This window comes from Lipophrys pholis, assembly GCF_963383615.2.
Source record: "Lipophrys pholis genome assembly, chromosome: 4".
Classification (NCBI taxonomy): domain Eukaryota; kingdom Metazoa; phylum Chordata; class Actinopteri; order Blenniiformes; family Blenniidae; genus Lipophrys; species Lipophrys pholis.
Genome location: NC_137637.1, coordinates 18,750,976 through 18,769,625, shown reverse-complemented (window position 1 = coordinate 18,769,625; position 18,650 = coordinate 18,750,976). Strand labels below are relative to the sequence as shown.

At 43.3% G+C, this 18,650-nt stretch overlaps 1 protein-coding gene across 1 annotated transcript in view; it reads right to left on the bottom strand.

Annotated features, from left to right (window-relative positions):
* Window positions 1-18,650, bottom strand: part of kif21b (kinesin family member 21B) — a 65,525-nt gene that overhangs the window by 45,853 nt on the left and 1,022 nt on the right. The window lies entirely within an intron of this gene.

Here is an 18,650-nt window from a genome sequence, read left to right as displayed (position 1 = left end):
TAACACACTCTATTGTTTCAAAGGACAATGTCCACTCATCAAACTTCTCCATCAGGAACTGTTTGAACGAAACCTTCAGTCCATCTTTGCCCCTCCCTTTGTTGCGTTTGATGCATTTTAACTTGGTGATAATTGCATTGCAAACTGCCGGTTGGCTCTTGTGCTGTTCTCTGTTCATGTCTATCGTCACACCTCAGCCTGTTTCGAGCCCTCCCTCCGTGTGTTGCCAATGAAAACAGACTATAGACACAAAGGCCAGAATGGTAGGGGCAGTGTGGAAGGGCCTGTTCCATTTCCTTTCTTGTCTGATAACTGAAACGACTAACCTCTAATGTGGACTACCCCTCGCTCAGCCACATCCTATTTCCCTAACTCTTTTTCATTCTACTGAAAAAATGCTACTTTTATCACGGAAAAACGCATCTGACACCGTGTGTATTTACACAGTTATTTGTGACGGACGCAAAAACACTCGCCTCCCATATCACACAACATAATCAAAACTGTTGACAGGTGACTCAACGGTCAATTTGCTATTCAGAAACGGTGACGGTTGATGAGTAGAAAATGAAAGTTTGCAGGTGCTGATCCAATGTATAGAAGATACAGAAAACCATGTATGCACTGGAAACTGCACCTAGAGAAGATGTGAGAAGGGATTTATTCTCAGGTGTGAATACGGAGAAATGTTTTGAAGAGAGTCTAGTGACATTTGCCTCTGACAAATCTCTTTGACATTTGGTCTGCTAAGCATGTATATTCTTCTTCTTGCTATTGTTGGCTCAGTTCATTATTTGCCTCTGTACAGAAGGTGCATGTGACAACTTTTTTCATTAACATTAAGTTGGACATTTTTCCTTGGTTCTATTCTTCTGTAGCGTCTCAGGGCATGTTCACATTCCCCTGTTTGATCCGGACCAGAGTTCTTTTGAGGCAAAAACTGTCTGAACCGGAGGCAACAAGCGATCCCTGGTCCCCTTGAAATGCTCGGCCTCGGTTCGTTTGCAAACAATCTTTCTCATGGGTGAGGTGAGAGGACGTGATGTAGTGCGCAACACATTCTGGGTAGTAAACAAACAAAGTTAACCACGCGAATCAGAAAAGGCAGACACAGAAAGAAAAAGTTGGAAAATATCTTGTGGGCAGACGTAGAGTAGTAGTGAGGAAGAGGTAGAGAGGAAGAAGTAGTGAGAAAGGGGCTCATTGATATCTGGTCTGAAGACTATATATCGTGGTTGTTTGTGGCTATCCATTAGCCACAAGCTAATTAGCCTCGCCATCACGGGCTAAATTGGCAGGACTTCCACTTTTGGTCTGGACCAATCAATAATCCGTGTTTCTTCTTTACTTCCTCTCTGGTCAGTGTTCGTGTAAGGCGACAGCGCCCCCAAACCAGCAGCCGTTTGCATTACCTTTTCCAGGCGGTTTGGTCCGGTCTCAAAAGTGAATGTGAACGCCACCCAAGTGAACCGAGTTCCGGACTATCCCAATGTGAAAGGCCTATAAATGTTCCCCTGGCACTGCACAGCAGCAGCTCGCTGCTCCTACCATGACTAGTAAAGGTTAATCCTGGTTAGGATGGGTTAAATGCAGTGGAATCATTTCCTGAACGGGATCAATAAAGTGATGTAGACCTAAAGATCTCCTCATCCATCCAAAGGCCAAACTGAGCAGCTCAGAAAAGCATTGACTGATGAGGACTGCAACATCATCTTTTCCGCCAGAAGTGACAGACACACATGCATTGTCCTTAAGGTCACATACATATGAATGTCTCAAGCAGATGAATGTATTCAAGCCGAGCTGCGATAATGTCAGTGCAGACAAAGGACTGATTTACAAAAGCTAAATGGAATAAACAACATGGGCAGAGTTGGATGTTAACTGAAACTTTGAATAAAAACTAAAATTCCAATAATAAAATTATTTTTTTAAAAACAATAACTAAATAGACCAAATACAATTTATATTTAATAAATTGTAAAAGTATTTTGAAATGTGGCTTGTGTCCAAAACATCAACCTAGGATGGTTCCTGTGTCTGAAATGTAGGTGGTACTTTGTGTCCAAAACGTCCGTCTACCACGTCAAAGCTTCCAAGCTGATTTCAAAGTGATTCATTTGATGATGAGACGCAGAAAAATATACAAACACACATAATTATCACTCCTCTCCCTAATAGTCACAAAATTCCTGCTGATTATTTTAGTTTTTATGTCATGCAAATTGGCAGTTTTCAGAGTTATTACCACACAAAATTCAACAAACAATTAAATAGATCGCATGGGGATATGTTTGGAACATATGGCAGACAACATGGCCATGTGTCTGAGAAAACTGAGAAGCAGTTCTTTACCTTACAGACAAGTTTACATACGCAATGCAGCCCTTCATGCATCTTTCAGAAAGAAATGTGTAAATGAGTGTGTGGCTGTCACCGCCTCTGTATCCTCAAACTAAACCCTGAACAATACCAGACAATGTAGAAGTCTGGCGAGCTGAATATCCTGCATTTGTCATCCCACTCATTAATAACCAGGCAGCAGAAAGACGAGTGCAAAACCTGTCATCATGTCTTCTCCGCCGCCTCGTTCGCATAGCCCATTTCCTTTGTATGACCAATGAGGATCATGCGGTGGTTGCTTTCCACTGAATAATGAACCACCAGTGTATGTATGGCAATGTCTAACAAATCATCACTAATGTAAAACAAGGGTCACTTTTATGTCATTGCTCTTTCCATTTATCTTCTATACAGCTTAAAATTGACTTTTTTTTCCCTCACCCATTTCCTCTCTCCTTTCTGTTCACTTTACTGCTGTCACACTGCAATTTTTCACCACCATATGAAAAGTATTTCATGGTTTCAGAATATATAAAACACCAACTGTTAATCAAAACAGGCCTGTGTGTGTGTGGGGGGGGGGGGGGGGGGGGGGGCAATTATGAGGCAAATCAAAGCCAGCTTCCTGTGTTTCTGTTATTACACTATGCAGTTTGACAACATCATTAACTCGATTTTAACCTTTTAAATGTGTTGCAAAACGCTGCACCGCAAACAACAATGATATCAAAGGCCTCCTAATTGTTTTCCCAAGTAAAATGTGCTGCTGCCTCACAGCTCTGAGCCTGTTGGTGCCTGTCAGTGCTTTTCTGGACGGCTTCAGAAAACATTTCTGCTGGTTTGTCTGCCCCGCCAAACTGTCAACTGCCTGAGTGTTGTCTGCACACGCACACAAACACACACACACACACACACACCAGTTCTCGTAAACCCTAAGAGCACTTTGTCATGAAATAATGCAGGCCCCTCCATTTATCAGCAAGCCAATCAAATCGATCTTAAAATGAGCAGAAGTATGAGGCTGCTTCTGAGCTGCTGCCAAACTTAAAGCGGTGCACGTTTGTGTTTCACTGCGTGTGTTCAGCTGTACGTGAAAATCAACCGGAAGAATTTTATTTTAGCAAAATATCAGGTGGATTGATAAATTGATAAATTCCTCTTACTAACACATCAAGTGGAACACTGGATTTACTTATCATTGTCAAATTAGGAGATATTATTGTTGAGATCAATAAAAAGCTGAAATAACTAAATAAATAAGTGAAATATGGTCAGTCTTCATACAGAGTCTGCAACCATTGGTATATTTCTGGTTTTGTATTGAAGCTTAATTCATATCTATTACATTTACACTAACAGATTCAGTGGGGGAAAAAAAAAAACACTTCAAAATAGAAAGCTTTACACGCTTATTTCTATAATGACTTTCATCTCAGACATAAATGTGTCAATATGCCTAACAGAGGTGAAGCCTGATCTCTTCCCCCACTCCCAACCCCAACCTACCTATACTGTTGGCAACTTGAAAACCACGCTGACGTATGGGCGATAACGCCATTAATTGAGGTGGCAATGGAGTTAAAAACATTACAGCCACACTATCATCAAACTTCCTCTTCTTTAACTTCTGTTTACCTGAACACACGGAGGAACATGAGATGTGGGTGTTTCCAGCACATTGCACTCAGCACCTGAAACAACCCCACAATCTCAAACTCGTCATGTTTTTTTTAAGCAGAACTGTCCTTCCCTTTCTGAGAGAGATTAACCAGCCCGACACAGATTACATAAACAGGAGCAACGTGTCTCCATCTGGTTCTGTTCTAGTTGCTTGTACCAAACCTCCGATTAGTGCTTCGTCATTGTCAGAGTTCAGATCAGGATTAACCCGACTGACACAGCCACAAATGCTTGTTTGCATCCACATCATCGAGATGCACAGTAATAGTCAATCGGTCATTTTCAGCATGAAATGATATGTTTGTCTTTTTTAATCTCGCAGACGGACTGAAAGGACTGATAGTGGGACTATGACAGCGACATCCCAGTCCGTATACTTTCAATACTTCCAGTGTAATCCTCAAAGACACAGCGAGCAGAAAAAAACAACCAGCTGAGTTAAATGTCTGAAGTGTGTCTACTCTTATATTTAACGTGACGAACCAGCTGTGCTCTTATCACTGTCCATGGAAGCAAGTTCAAGTCATGTTGTCACACCCCAGGAGAGATAACTAAGGAGACACTCAAAGTAGGTCATTCACCAAACTCTTCCCGAAAAGTAAGAAAACATTCATCTATATGTCGTTGAAAAACAAAAAACCTGCGCAACAAATTACAAATGAGATTAAAATGAATATTTTTTGAGGCAAAGGAGAAAGAAGCACTGAGCATCCCGTTGCACGTCTTGCAGAGTCCACCAGTAATTGGCAAACATTGCATCATGCATTGATGTATCAGCCAGTGACGTTGACTGGCTTTTTCACTAAAGTGGCATTTCTGCATATTTCTATTCTTGTTTGCATTTCAGAATAGAGGTGTTGCGACGGCTTGTGACTCGGCCTGTCGCGATAATCAATAAATCAATTAATTGCACGATAATCAAAAATGAGCTCGATAAGTTTGCCATTTGTCATTTACCAAAGACGTCACTGTGAGCGGTGCTCATTATGGTGTGAGTGAACGGCGCTCTCACAGTTTAACGTTGTTTTAGAGAGTTGCCAGATTTCTGAGCCTTCCAGTAGAAACCCCGGGTAAGGCAGACTGAAAACAGACCTTAACCTGTTGGGGGAAACAGCCAATCTGGCAACAGCAGCCACCAGAGTCGCACCGCCGCATACGTCATCAAAATGCAAAGCACCACGACAAAAACGAATAGAAGACAGCAGCACCACCTCAGACTCTGTCTCCACGATTAATACTTCATCTTCGTATGGTTACCGTACTTTCCGGACGACAAGCTGCTGCTACTTTTTTTTATTCATTTTTTTTTAACATGCTTTGAACCATGCGGCGGACGACTCGACTTTTTAAGGGTTAACAAGCATTGCTGCTGATACGCGGGTGATGCGTTCAGGTGCATCATGTAACTCCAAAGCTCGCAGCAACATATTGAAAAAAAAGAATTAGGAACCAGTTCATTTTTGGAAATATGAATTTAGAACTGTGAACTGAACTAGTTCATATTAAAATTTGTGAACTGAACTTTGAACTGGTTCATGTAGAAACTGAACTTTCCCAACACTGCCTGTCAATCACTCTTGTGTGGGGAGGCGGGGCACCTGGCACACCTGAGGGCAGCATGACAGCCCCGTGAAGGGTAGCGGGAGAGATGAGGTTGTTTTGATTATTTATTTTGGATATTTACAATGTCTTTTTTCATAATACAATTCCAATTTTAAATATTCTTAAGAAATAAAAGTTCACTTATCTTTAAAAGGGTATACTTGCATAATTATACCATTATTAATATATTAGTGGAAAAATGGTATCAAAACGGCAACATTATCGTTTATCGCAATAATTGGGACAATTTATCGTCAAGCTAAATTTGTTATCGTGACAAGCCTACTTGTGACAACAGATTTTCTCATGTTGTCTATCCGATAAAAAACCGCTTGAAAAGCTGCAGAGGTGGAGCTGATAAATACTCTTTGAACCATTTATCTCTGTGCTTCTCTCTCTCACCATACCTATCCTGTACTTATTCAGGCTAATTTAAAAGACCTAAACAAAGGATGCAAGGGAGAGAGGGGGAAAATGAAACCAAGAACAGAAGAGGGGGATGAAATGGCAATTCATGGGGATTGTTGCATGTTTGACATGAAAAGCCCTGAGAACTTAGGAAATTGCAATGGCCTATTTTGGGTTTCGGAGCTCTGGGGATATCAGTGACTGCAGACTGAAATGGGAGAAGCCCCGAGGTGCAGAAATGGATGAAGGGTAGGCGGACTACTGGCTGCGAAGGTCAAAACAAAATAAGTAAAAAGAATGAATGAGAGAGAAGCACATGAGTGTGAAGGTCAGTCGGTGGCTCATAAGCTCTATAGACAAAGAACCCTCAAGGAGGAGTTTCCAAACAATCGAAGTAGTTTAAGTAGGAAAAGATGAGCAACATGCATTTACATGTACAATATATCACTACCACCAGTTCATTGAAAATAAGTCCCTACAGGCTCAGCCACCAATCGCATGGTGAAACGCTTACAGTGACGATGCCAACATCCAGATTTAATGTTTATTGTTGATCCTCTCAGTCTCGTCTGTTAGCGTGCTGATATTTGGCAACAAGCACAAATCAAAGCACATCCAAGGATGATGTGAATGTCAATATATTGTTCCAATATTTGGTCCTAAAACTAAAAACTGTCCGTTCGGGTGCTGCTAAAGGTGTATAAACAAAAACTTGACACAAATCCATTAAATGCATGTCAAGAAATATTAATATGAACCAAAACAGCAGACAGAAAAAAACACTGCTACCTCCACCAATTATAGGGATCTAAATTTATACATGTTACCAAACACTCTTAACTAGTAGCGTTAACAATATGTACAGTGACTCACTTAGCACATTTTACCATGCAAGTCGTCTGAACTACTACTTTGGGCAGCTGTAGCTGTAGCCATCTTGCTGGAAGGTTGCTGATTTAATTCCCATCTCCACATGTCAAATCAAATCAAACTTTATTTGTATAGCTCTTACGCAGTCCCCAAATATAAGTGAAATCCATTTACCATTTACATTTTCATTAATATTCACTCACACCAGTGGTGACAGCTGTCATGCCTCGTGCTCACACGCCATTGGGAACAAGTTGAGGTTCAGTGTCCTGCCCAACGGCACTTGAAGCATGAAGAAGGCATAGTGAGGAGTCAAACCACCAACCTCAAGATTATAATGCAAAGCCCAACTGACACACAGCTTCTACATAAAGTGAATTGTATGCACTCCACCCGAATTAATCAGTAGTTTTGCTGACTGTGATATGCAAGTTTCTACCCACTAATTCAAGTTTATGAATCCAATACTAATGACCGTCTTAAAGCGTTCATTGAAAAGTCTATTCATTACTGTATTATTACCAACTTCCTGTTCTCTGAACGAAGACATAAGCCCAGAGCAGCTGAAAGATTCTGAATATTGAGCTACAGTAGGCATTTCTGTCCTGCTGCCCATTTAATCAGTGCTCACATTGATTTTCTGGATCAGCTGTCTGCACTGATTCCCCGCATAAAACCATCAACTGTCTTTCCCGTGAATCGACCTCCTCATCTCCCCGTTTCTCCATCTGTCTGCTGCTTGAACAGTCACAGTCTATTCAAAACACCTCTCCCTTAATGTACGCGCTGTGCCCTTCTACTAATCAGTTAAGTGTCTGTGTATGTGAGCAATAGCAACACAGCCTCTGCTATAATGGGCTGTGGACGCAGGCTATTGTCTGCAAAATCTGTCTCTCGCTTCGGTCCCCAATCCCACATGGGCTCGACATCTCAGCAGGCTGACGGGCAAGCAGCCAGCCAGACGCACACTCACATTCCCGTCCGAGACTTTCTGAGAGAAAAGAATAAGAAACTAGTGCCTCGTTGTGCAATGTCAGCAAATGAAGGGTGAAGAATACCGTTTCTCCTTGACCTTGTTGTCTTACTACATACAGAGAGAAGGCCGCTGAGTTATGAAGGTAAGTGGTTGGCTCAGGTGGCAGAACCAGAGGAGAAAGCACTTATATGGACCGCTTCATCAAATGGATTCAGTGACGCGCGACGTAAGCGTATGGCTGAGTAAGTGTGGGATAATGCACAGGAGTGCGCGCTTAATAAGCAAGCATTCGTAAGCACGTGTAGAGGAAGTGGGGCAGTGGTCGCAGGAGGCTGGCGGGGCGTGGACAGCTGGCTCATCCAGGTGGCGCGCAGACAGGAAGTGACATCTCTACTGTTATACACCCCCAGATTCCCACAGAGCCAGTGTAACAGCATGAAGACTGATGCATGAAAACATCCACCCAATCACTCCATCAATAGATGATTTTCTCCACTTTTGTTCCCCCACTGCATATACAGACAAACCATACATGTGACCCACATAACCTTATCTATCAGACGTATCTCACAGGCTGGCGACCCTGCGGCCCGAGGCACCCGCTGCCAATTGGTAACAGGCGATATGAGAGAGCAGGACTCACATAGTCGGTGCACATTGGTTTGACTGGTTGTAGTAGCATGCTGAAGCAGAAACGAGTGAACTGGTTCATCGATGTTAACGCTAAGCGCTTCCTTAAACAAGCCAGACTTCGGGGACGAAACTGTCCTACATTGTCTGGAAGGAGCGAGGTCGACTCTTCAAGAAATGTCAGCTTCCCGCGTAGAAATTTCCATAAATACTGGAACTGAATAGGATATTGAAAATAAAGTTAGATAATTAAACATTTGGTGGTTTGTACTTGAAATTATTTTGTAAAAAAAAAAAATCATTGACCTGTGAAAGACAATCTTAATTGTCTGACTATTTCAGAGTTCCCGTTTAAAATTAAATCCCTACAAAACTTGTTCACCATTTTTCAGAAATAGTAGGGACAGTATGACTTTTCTTATAACTATTGTCACCACTGAAAAGCTGTGGCATGTATAACTTTTAGAACTTTCCTTTCATTGACTATCGCCGTCATCTACAAGTCTCCAAGGAACCAATAAAGGTTTTGCACCAATTTGTTTCGGCAGCAATCAAGATTGAAGAGTCAACAGTCAACATATTTGTACCAGGCAGTCAAAAACACATAGTAATATAAATTAACAACAAACTATTTAAAGTTGAAGTTACCTGTACAGAAGCTATTTCACACTTTCTGGCTAATGAGTCAAAATAGCTGAACATAATCGCAGTCATAAAACTGTCATTTGCAATTCATTTTCTAAAGAAATGTGTCGACCCAAGGCTTACCTGAACGCACCCCGTGAGGCCTCATTGTTTATTTGTCGTTCTATTGTTCCTGTTGTCCCAGCATCTCAAAGGCACAAACTTGAGGACTGAATTCAAAGAATTGAGATTATCATCTTTGGGATGAGTCATGGTTTCATATGTCCCTTTTTTCTGCTGATAGCATCAGGCAAACTAGGACAGAGCCGAGCGGAAAGCTGGCGAAATCCTGCATGAAACGTCAGCTGTGAAAGACTTCGGCCTGAACTTTGCAGTTAAGCCAACACAGGTTGCTTTTATTTGCAGTTGGACCATATCTGCCCTCCGGCTTTCCGCACAGTCAAAACACTCATTGTATTTGAAATATCTTTGATGTGCAACTCTGTGATGAATATTTCAACTGAGAAAGCAACGTTTATGACACCAACGCTCACAGTCTTGTGAGTGACACACCAGTGAAATAATAGAAGGGCATTTCACTGTACAATCAGGGGAAAGCCATTATTTAAAGCTCAGTGCTACAAACTGGACAAATGAGAATTAAACCAACTTCTCCTCGCTGTTAAAGACGAGTAGTCATTTAGTTTCAGATGAGCGTTCCTCTCACTGTTATAGGGTCACATCAGTCCGCATCATCGGAGCCGATTCTGGGTCAATCTCCACCCCACTTCCTTGCCCCCCCCCCCCCCCCCCCCCCCGCAAACTCATTTCCCTTCCCTCCCCCCGTCATCTGCTCTGTCTGCTGCAGCGAGGGGGGAGGTGGAGGCACCACAAAGAATCAAATTAGCTTCCTTTCCTACAATTTTATGCCAGACAGTCTTGTCAAGGTCAGCGAGGTGCCATTCCTACTTGAGAGTAATTAGATTCAATGATCTGAAAGAGAGAATGAGATGCTTTTTTGATGGATGCTCTATCAAAACCTTGACTTTGTATTACTTTGTGTAGGCTCCACCATGGGAATTACAGATAAAATAGACAGCATTAGTCAACATGCATAACTGACACGACCACAAAGGACGTTGCTAATTGACTCAAAGTGAAACTGAGAGGCCGCGCAGGAGGTTCACAACAGCATCAAAGATAAAATGTAGAGTGGAAACATGAGGAAGAAAGACAAAGACCTAATTTGTGGATGTTCTGTTCTATTTGCCCATAAGCAGGGCTCAGAACCTTTCCACATAAATACATGTGAAATGAGTCATTTCCATTCGAGAACCATATAATTAAAATTAATTGCTCATATATTTATTGGATATTATTCTTGAAAAAAGATTCTTCGCACATTGTTTAGCATTTTATATCTGAACCATTCAAAGGGTACCCATCAAAATAAAGAGTCCAACAACTGTACAAAAAACATTCAGGTGATCTTACTTGAAGTCATTTAGTTATTTTATAAAGGTCATCAAGCAAACACGCGTAGGTTAACTTGTTTCTCTCTATACCATGGTGAACACTAAACTGTGCAGAACTGCAGACTGCAGCCATGACTCTGGTCGTCAGTCTGCCTCCCTGGAGGGTTGCTTAACGTTACCACACACAGCATTTGAGCATGAGTGCTCATGCAGCCCGCCACCACGTCCGTCAGTGACCATAACAGAAGGGGTAGAGACCTCTCCGTCTAAAACCCACACGTGGAACCAGTAATATCATACGAGTAAAACTGAAGTATCTTTGTGTCTGAACATCGAGTCTGCCGCTTCCAGACTTAAAATCTACTTCTTCTCATTCACACAATGTACTGACAGTCAGTGGTTGTTTAGAAAACAACTGAGCAAAATTAGAAATGACCAAATGGTTTCCATTTGTTTAATTAGTTACATATGTGATGCCCATTTCAGCTATTCTAAAGCTTCCCCCTGCTGACACCTCTTTTCATTCACACACAATGGCACAAAACAAACTCCGTGACACAAACACCAGCCATGATTAAGCTACTTAGGCACTGGAGGTGATTATGGGCCAGCTGGACACACACGTACGCATGCAGACGACGCGCACGCACACACACCATGGAGTCGTATCTGCACAGCAGACACCCGAGTGTACGTCTACCATCACATGCAAACACACAACACGGTCAGGCATGCATTGAGACACGTATGTATTTTGACATCAAGACCATGTCAAACTGAGTCAAGTGTTGAAATTGTGCAGGAGGCGAAATAAAGCTCCCTGGAGGGAAAATAGTGAATATATGAATAAATCGGCAAGAACACAAAAAAGCTCTTCCATGGAAACAGTGTAGAGCAGAGGGAGTGCAACACTTCAGAGACCAACGGTGTGAAACCTAGAAGTGTCTCATCCATCCATGGGACGGAAGGAATAATGGAAGAACATTCTGGGAACCCTCACACTTTATATCTCACCAGTGCTACGTCTCCAGTGCGCAGATAAAGACGTAGAGAAGCAAACAAACTCGTTACAGTCTAGACGAAACACCTGAAGGCCTCATCTCTCAGCCGCTTCCATGGGAATACAGCGAACACGTGCAGCTGTGACAGAATTATTCTCACACACACACACACGTTTGGCTAACAGCTCATATTTGCACGCTACAGTAGACCTTTTGACAACAGACGAGACACTTGCTCCTTTTTCTGCTCCACCCCACCCCTCCCACCCCTCCCACCACCACCCTCTGTCTATTTTCCGCTTTGATTTTTCTTTGTATTTATGATGTTGAATTGCAGGAAGCGCTGCTCTATTCGGAGGAGGGAGAGCAGTGCATAAAACAAAGACAACATAAGAAAAAAGGGCTCAGCTGATCTCTCTCTCACTCTCTTTACCCCCCCCCCCCCTTCCTCTAGTGTCCTCTAAAAATACAGCCTGGACTGCATCCACGTTTACCGCCTAATCCACCCTGCCCTTTTTTTGTGTGTCTTTATCTTGTATGTGTGTTTGTGTGTGCATGGTGTGTCTCTGGGTGCAAGCTCAGCAAAGCACACAAAGACCTGCAGTGACATCAGGCTCAGTCACACTGTGTCCTCTGTCTCTGCTCACCCAAGAGGTGCTCTGTTTAAAGGGCTGCTGCTCCCCCTCGCCAACCCCCCCCCCCCCCCCCCCCCACACACACACACACACACACAAAGTGGCTATGAGGTTTAAGCAAAATGTGAGAACCACGGAAGGTCTCAAGACAAAGATTTAATTTTCCACTTCATGCCGACAATCGAGGAAACCCTTCATTTTCTTGGCATGCATGAATAACACGACTGACGACTTTTTCAGAAAGCCAGCTGACATACGATGGCACCCCGATAACAGAGAAAAATGCAAATGTTGCCGCTGGACTGAAGCGCCTTTCATTCCTGGCTGAATTCAAATGGCTAAATTCAAATAAATACAGATCTGTTTGGGTGTGTTTGTGCGTCAGCGTGCAACAGTGTCAAAATAGGAGGGAGGAGGAGGAGGAGGTGGGGAGAAAAGAAAAAGATGGTCGCATTCCAACATTTTGGTCACAGTTTCACACTGTATTTTTCTGAACGCGCAGACCAGCTTGAGCAAGAGACAACAAAAGAAGGAAAACGTTTATAGGGAGCGCATTTAGCACTACCAGTATTTATTTTTTAATCAGGAACAGCCAACTGATGAGCACTAGAAGTCAATGAGTTGTATCGGTCAAAAAAGATCTGAGTTATCCTCAAGAGAGAGCTGCATGACAACAGAGAAAAGTGAAATCAAATCCATGTTGAACTTTTCAAATGCACTGTTTAAACATTTCATGTGTTGGAAAAACCCTTGAAATTGAAATAACCTGCCAAAATCAAAGGAAGGTTGTAGCTGCGGGAAGCCTCTGGACGTGGCTCTGCTTCACATTTAGCTGTTGAATTCCTTGATTTCTAGGTCAAACCACAAACTCCAAGCACATTTTAGGACATCAAGTCCACCTTTGTTTTATGAATTTTACATCAAATCATTGTGGTCGGATTTCCAAAATGCATTTTACCCACCTTGGATTAGTCTGAACACCTTCTGTGGATGCAGCACTGGTTTCTGCAGCTCTGCTAAACATTTTTGCACCAACTACAAGTAACATACTCCAGTTGAGATGGTTTATCAGTTTATTAAGCCAAAGCACTGAAAAATATCCTCACAAAGAGAATTGGACCTGCTTGACGTTTTGAAGACATTGTCCCTCACCTGGAAGCTTTGATCGGTTCAGAATGAAATGATGGGATGCTACATTCTGAAGCTTTATTGGTTTCAAAACTTCAACCAGAAAATATTTAGGCTTTAATTCTGTGATTTACAGGCCCCTCAATGGTTACAATCAAATTCTCTAATTTAGTTCCATGTATCACGGAGATCTTTGGCTTATCATTTAATATTTGCTATTTTTGTAAGTAAACCGGAATTTGTAGTCGCTGACTTAAATTGCTCTACTTCAAAAGATTCCATCATTTCAAAATGACAGGGTTGTTCATATCAAACAGTTGCAACCCTGAAATTGGGAGTAAATGACTATTCAAGAACGACTTCTCTTGTGGATCTGTCACAAAAAGTGAGAACCATAAAAGCTTCCCTTTTCTAACTTACTGAAAACATGGTTCGTCATGACGCGTGTTGGACTTCATTTCCCGTAACAGACACTCGACATCCTTTGATGTGACGTGTGCACCAATGTCGACGCTGACACAACACATTGTGCCGCCGACATCGAGTTACTCGTCTCACCTCCTCACACTTCAGCGTTCATTTTCAAACTGAATCGTGGTTAACGGCTCACAAAGCAGGAAGTGAGCAGGAAATGTAGATAATCCAGAAGCGGCCTCACAGGAAGTCATTCTGCAACAGCAGCACACCGTTCGGGAGCGGTGAAACATTTCACCGGGAGACGTTCATCAACAAACGGCTTGCGCAACTCGGCAACCAAGCTGAGGCCGTGACCCAAAAAGTTTTCCATCTATTGAACACATAAGCTGCCGGATCGTGAATTCCAGACCACCTTAACACTCAGCAACAAGCTCCACCTCCCTGACAGCTCAACCGCCTCACAGACATAAATCAAACATTTCAATTGTACACCTGACATCAGATGTGTTACGTGGAGGTATGTGAATGTTTAGCAACTCGGATTAGGAGAAGGCAGCTTGGCAACCTCACCAACATCTTTGTTCTACATACATTTTTCACCTCAATGAGCCGCACTGCGCCCGAAAAGCCCCTGAGCCTGTAGAGCCGGATTATGCAACAAGTCCTGAATAAAGGCCAAAAAAATACCCACAACTATGTTCTGATCATGGATATTGCACACTATTGTTACACAATCTTCATGAATGATGTCCCCACTCAGTGACATGTCAGTGTCACAAGGCCATACAGTACATACCTGGAGTGCTTCTTTAGCACTCATCACATTCACACTGAACTGGTAGGGCCGGGGGGTCTGAGGAGAAACCACAACAAAAGAAACACGAAAACATGTGACCACCCCCAGGCGAGCATGAGGGGGAAGTGATGCTCAACTGTGGACAGCCAACTTGGGCGTGTGCCCCAGTCACGTTTCCTGATGCTCTTCCCCTGCACAAGTCCAAAGCGCTGATCACAAAACCAATTTCAGTGGCAACTCCCATCATCGGAGAGGAGGCGCTTTCACTTTTCACAGCAGGTGAGTGTGGACGTGCTGCGTGTCGGCAGACAAGGGTTTGAAAATGTCAAGCACAACTGAAAGAATGTTCCCATAGAGAGATTACACTGCAAAACAGTGCCCAGGAAATACTGCACCATAACCTCGAGTGCAAAACACTAACTTTCCCAGCAAATCCAGGCATTTAAACAGCAGACCCCCACCCCCACCACCACCACTCCCCGTGGGGTTTATAACGCAGACTGTGTGGCAAGCTATTAACACGCACACACACACACACCCACACAAACACACACACACAGGAAACAGGCGAGACTGGTAGCCGACACAGGACATACGTCCAACAACAAAACACCTCCTTTCTTTTTAAAGTCCCATTTAAAGCCTTTGTGTATCAGCTGTTGTGACGGGGCCCTTCCACCACTGTTCAACTCCTGTTTTGTTTTGAAGTCAATGAAGCACCTTTAGTAATTGAAGAAAAAAAAATTTCTCTTTCTGCACAGCCTTGTTTGGTGATGGTTGATCAGCCAGTAGATTAAAGCTCATCTTTTGCTCAGCTGAGCTCCACATCGCCTTTTAGCGACAACTGCCTGCGTCACGACTGTCCACAAAAACCACCCGTTAGCCACCTGTAGGATCTGTGGGAGCACTGAATATTTCATGCTCTCTTTGTTTTGATTTTTGCATTTCCCCTTTCAGCCTCATTACAGTCGTCATCCTCAAACCACAGAGGCATGAAAGGGAATGCATTCACCTCTGGGGTTTCTTTGGGGAGCTCAAATTAGACACAGGACAGCCTTAAGAAAAGAAATCTGTAAAGGTGAGAACATTCAGCTGCAGTCACAAGGTCAGACACCATTGCAGGCCCAAACAGATTTGTCTTTGTGACTATTTTTACATTTTCAGAGGCTGACTTAGCACTTTGCAAGTGGACGAGTCGCGCATTGGTCTGAGAGGAGAGAGCAACATGGAGAGAAACGCCAACCGGACAGATCCATATGCAAATGGTAAATTTACACACAGTTCATAACTCTCGTGTCAAGTCTCACTCTGCACAAAGCTAAGTTATTGACATTTATAGTTGTGCACACAAACACTCAGGGCCGGTCAAGGTGTAAAGCTTTCAGTCTGAGGTGACTGCGGCACTCGGGATAAATTAACAGGAGGCACACCATCCAGGTGAACATGAACATATGCATGCAATCATGGATGGCTGTGTGTGCGGAGGTAAATGAGAGGAGGTAAGGAAAATGCAATAGCCCATTATAACCTGTTTGCATTAGACAAAGCCTATTTTGTAAATGAATGCAGCTGCAGCAGGTTCCAAAGCCGGGCCCGGAGCAATTTAGCAACGGCCACTTAGTGGGGACTTACATTACACATATCTGCTCATGTCAAGACTTAAATGCAATGCCGATTCATCGCTTTAAGTGTGTGTGTGTGTGTGTGTGTGTATATATCAAGTCCATTCCTCGGGCAGTCAAGTCTGAATGCAGGATTGTAGGTCATGTCACCGGTTACACGCACATTGTTTAGGGAAGGCAGCGCAGACATTCAGGAAATGGACGACGGCGACTCCAGACAGCGTCTGCATGTTGGGCGACCCTCGCGGCAGCCTCACTGCCCTCCTGCATATTCAATCAGCCGCGCACAAAATCAAGGGTCGTACGCGATCCGCCCGAGGACAACGCAACGTGGGAGCAATTAAGCACAATCCTGTCTTATCAGCCACAACTTTCTCTGGGGAAGAAAAAGAAACTGAGGGGTTGTTTGGTGGGGGGAAAAAAACCCACTGCTTATTATACGACAGGAAGTCATCTTTCTCCCTGTGTTTATTTGTGTGCGTCCCATTTCCTGTCAAACACTTCTTGTGGCACTCCGAGGGGCAAAAAAATACACACACATCCCTCCTGATGAAAAGAAGCCGCTTGCCCACCAAAGCAGTCATTTGTTTTCATTACAACATTAAGAGCACACTGATTAAAACTGATTTGAAGGAACTGTAAAAGAATCATTTATGTGCCAAGAAATGGACGTTTCTTTTGATCCATGACTGTCGGGCCAACAAACTGATAACTGAACCGGAACGATGTGGAGCTCCCCACTTTTACAAATTTGATAAAAAAATACTGAGACAGTTTTATCAAATTGACACTTTTATTAAATATAAGTACATCTTAATCTCAAGTGAGAAATTGCTGATGTTGCAGATCTTCGGGGCCGGTGTTGTTGGTTGTTTTTGAAGTGAAACCACACACACACACACACACACGCACAGCGAACAATAGGCTACGAAAACGAACAATAGGAGTACGAGGACATTCATATGGACGGACCATGAAGTTGGATTGCTATTGTGGGTGACTCAACTATAAAACTACCAAGTCCCAGGAGAATATGGACCGGGAGTCACGACACTCTAGAGGTCACTATTGTTGTTATTGTGCATCGACTCACGCATGTGCAGATCAGCTAATTACCACAGTCATGGTGCCTAGGTGCTGTAGCAGCGTTTCCACTGTCTCCACAGAGACGCAGCATTTCAGAAAAGTTGCGCCTTCCCCCGTTCACATGACGACAGAGTAGGGGCGTTTTCAAAAAGTTCCACTATGGGAGCAGTTGGCAGAAAGTTGTGTTTTCCGTGGCTCTGACCGTTATCGTGAAAATGGATACCTGAACTGCAACAGCAGTTTTGTGTTTTCGCCTGAAAAACAATGTGGAAATGGACTGTGAACGTCCTCTTCCCCCTCTGATTTGAAAAAGCAATACAGTGAAGCCAGACACTGTTCATTGTCACCAACATAGAAAAGCAGTATAAAAGCAATATTCACTTCCACACGTCTCCACCTTAAAGAAGCTGAAGGTTTTCTCTACATTTGCAGATTCCATTTTGAAACCCTCAGAGCAAGCCCATGCAGTCTCTCAAGCTGTTAAGTTCTCTGGGGCCCTAAAAGGAGCTCCTGTTGGAAACCATTGCTCCAAACACCCCAGAAGAACAAACCAAACACCAAAAGCATGGCTTTTATTTCTCTGTGTGAGGATTTGGCCTTCTTTAATGAGTGCAGTAGATGACATCAACGACAATATTGTGCTCTAAAATAATAATAAATTGAAACAGTGATGCACTCACAGACACAGTAAGTCTGTGACCTTCTCTCTTTCAGTTCTACTCTATCGAGCCTTTCAGTTGACCTCCGAGCTTCAATCAATAACTTCAGCTGAGCAGCCGCCGCCGGCTATCTATACGGCTTCTCTTTTCACCTTTTTTTGTCACTACCACCGACTCCACTTCCTGTTTTTGCTGTCACTGTGAACAAGCACAAAGGAGATTCACTCAGCATCTGACAAGCAGCTGAAACCTCCCCTGGGGGAAGAGGGGGGAGGCAGGCATCGGCTGCAAAGGGTACATCTTAAAAGGCGGCTCCGCTGAGACAACCCCCCCATTCTCAGCTGACACTGGGCTCAGTCAATAATTGCCAAATAAATGACCTCAATGAGGAATAGTATTCGCCAAGTTCTTACATTTGCATTGGAGACGCGAGTGCACTGATCACTAATCTAATCTATGTTTAACACCAAAGAAGGATTCCCATCATTACATGTGACCAACTGGGATCCTCCCAATGATGAGGCAGAGGCTCCAAAGCTCTTAGTTAAATGGACTGTGAGTCCATCAGACCACCGCCTCAGTTCCACACACTGTAAAATGAGGATTACGGGCGCAGCCATGCCTCCCAGTTGCTGATGCTGCCACCCAGCAATTGCTCATATGCACTCTGGCATGATCTCCTGTGAATCTGCATTTAT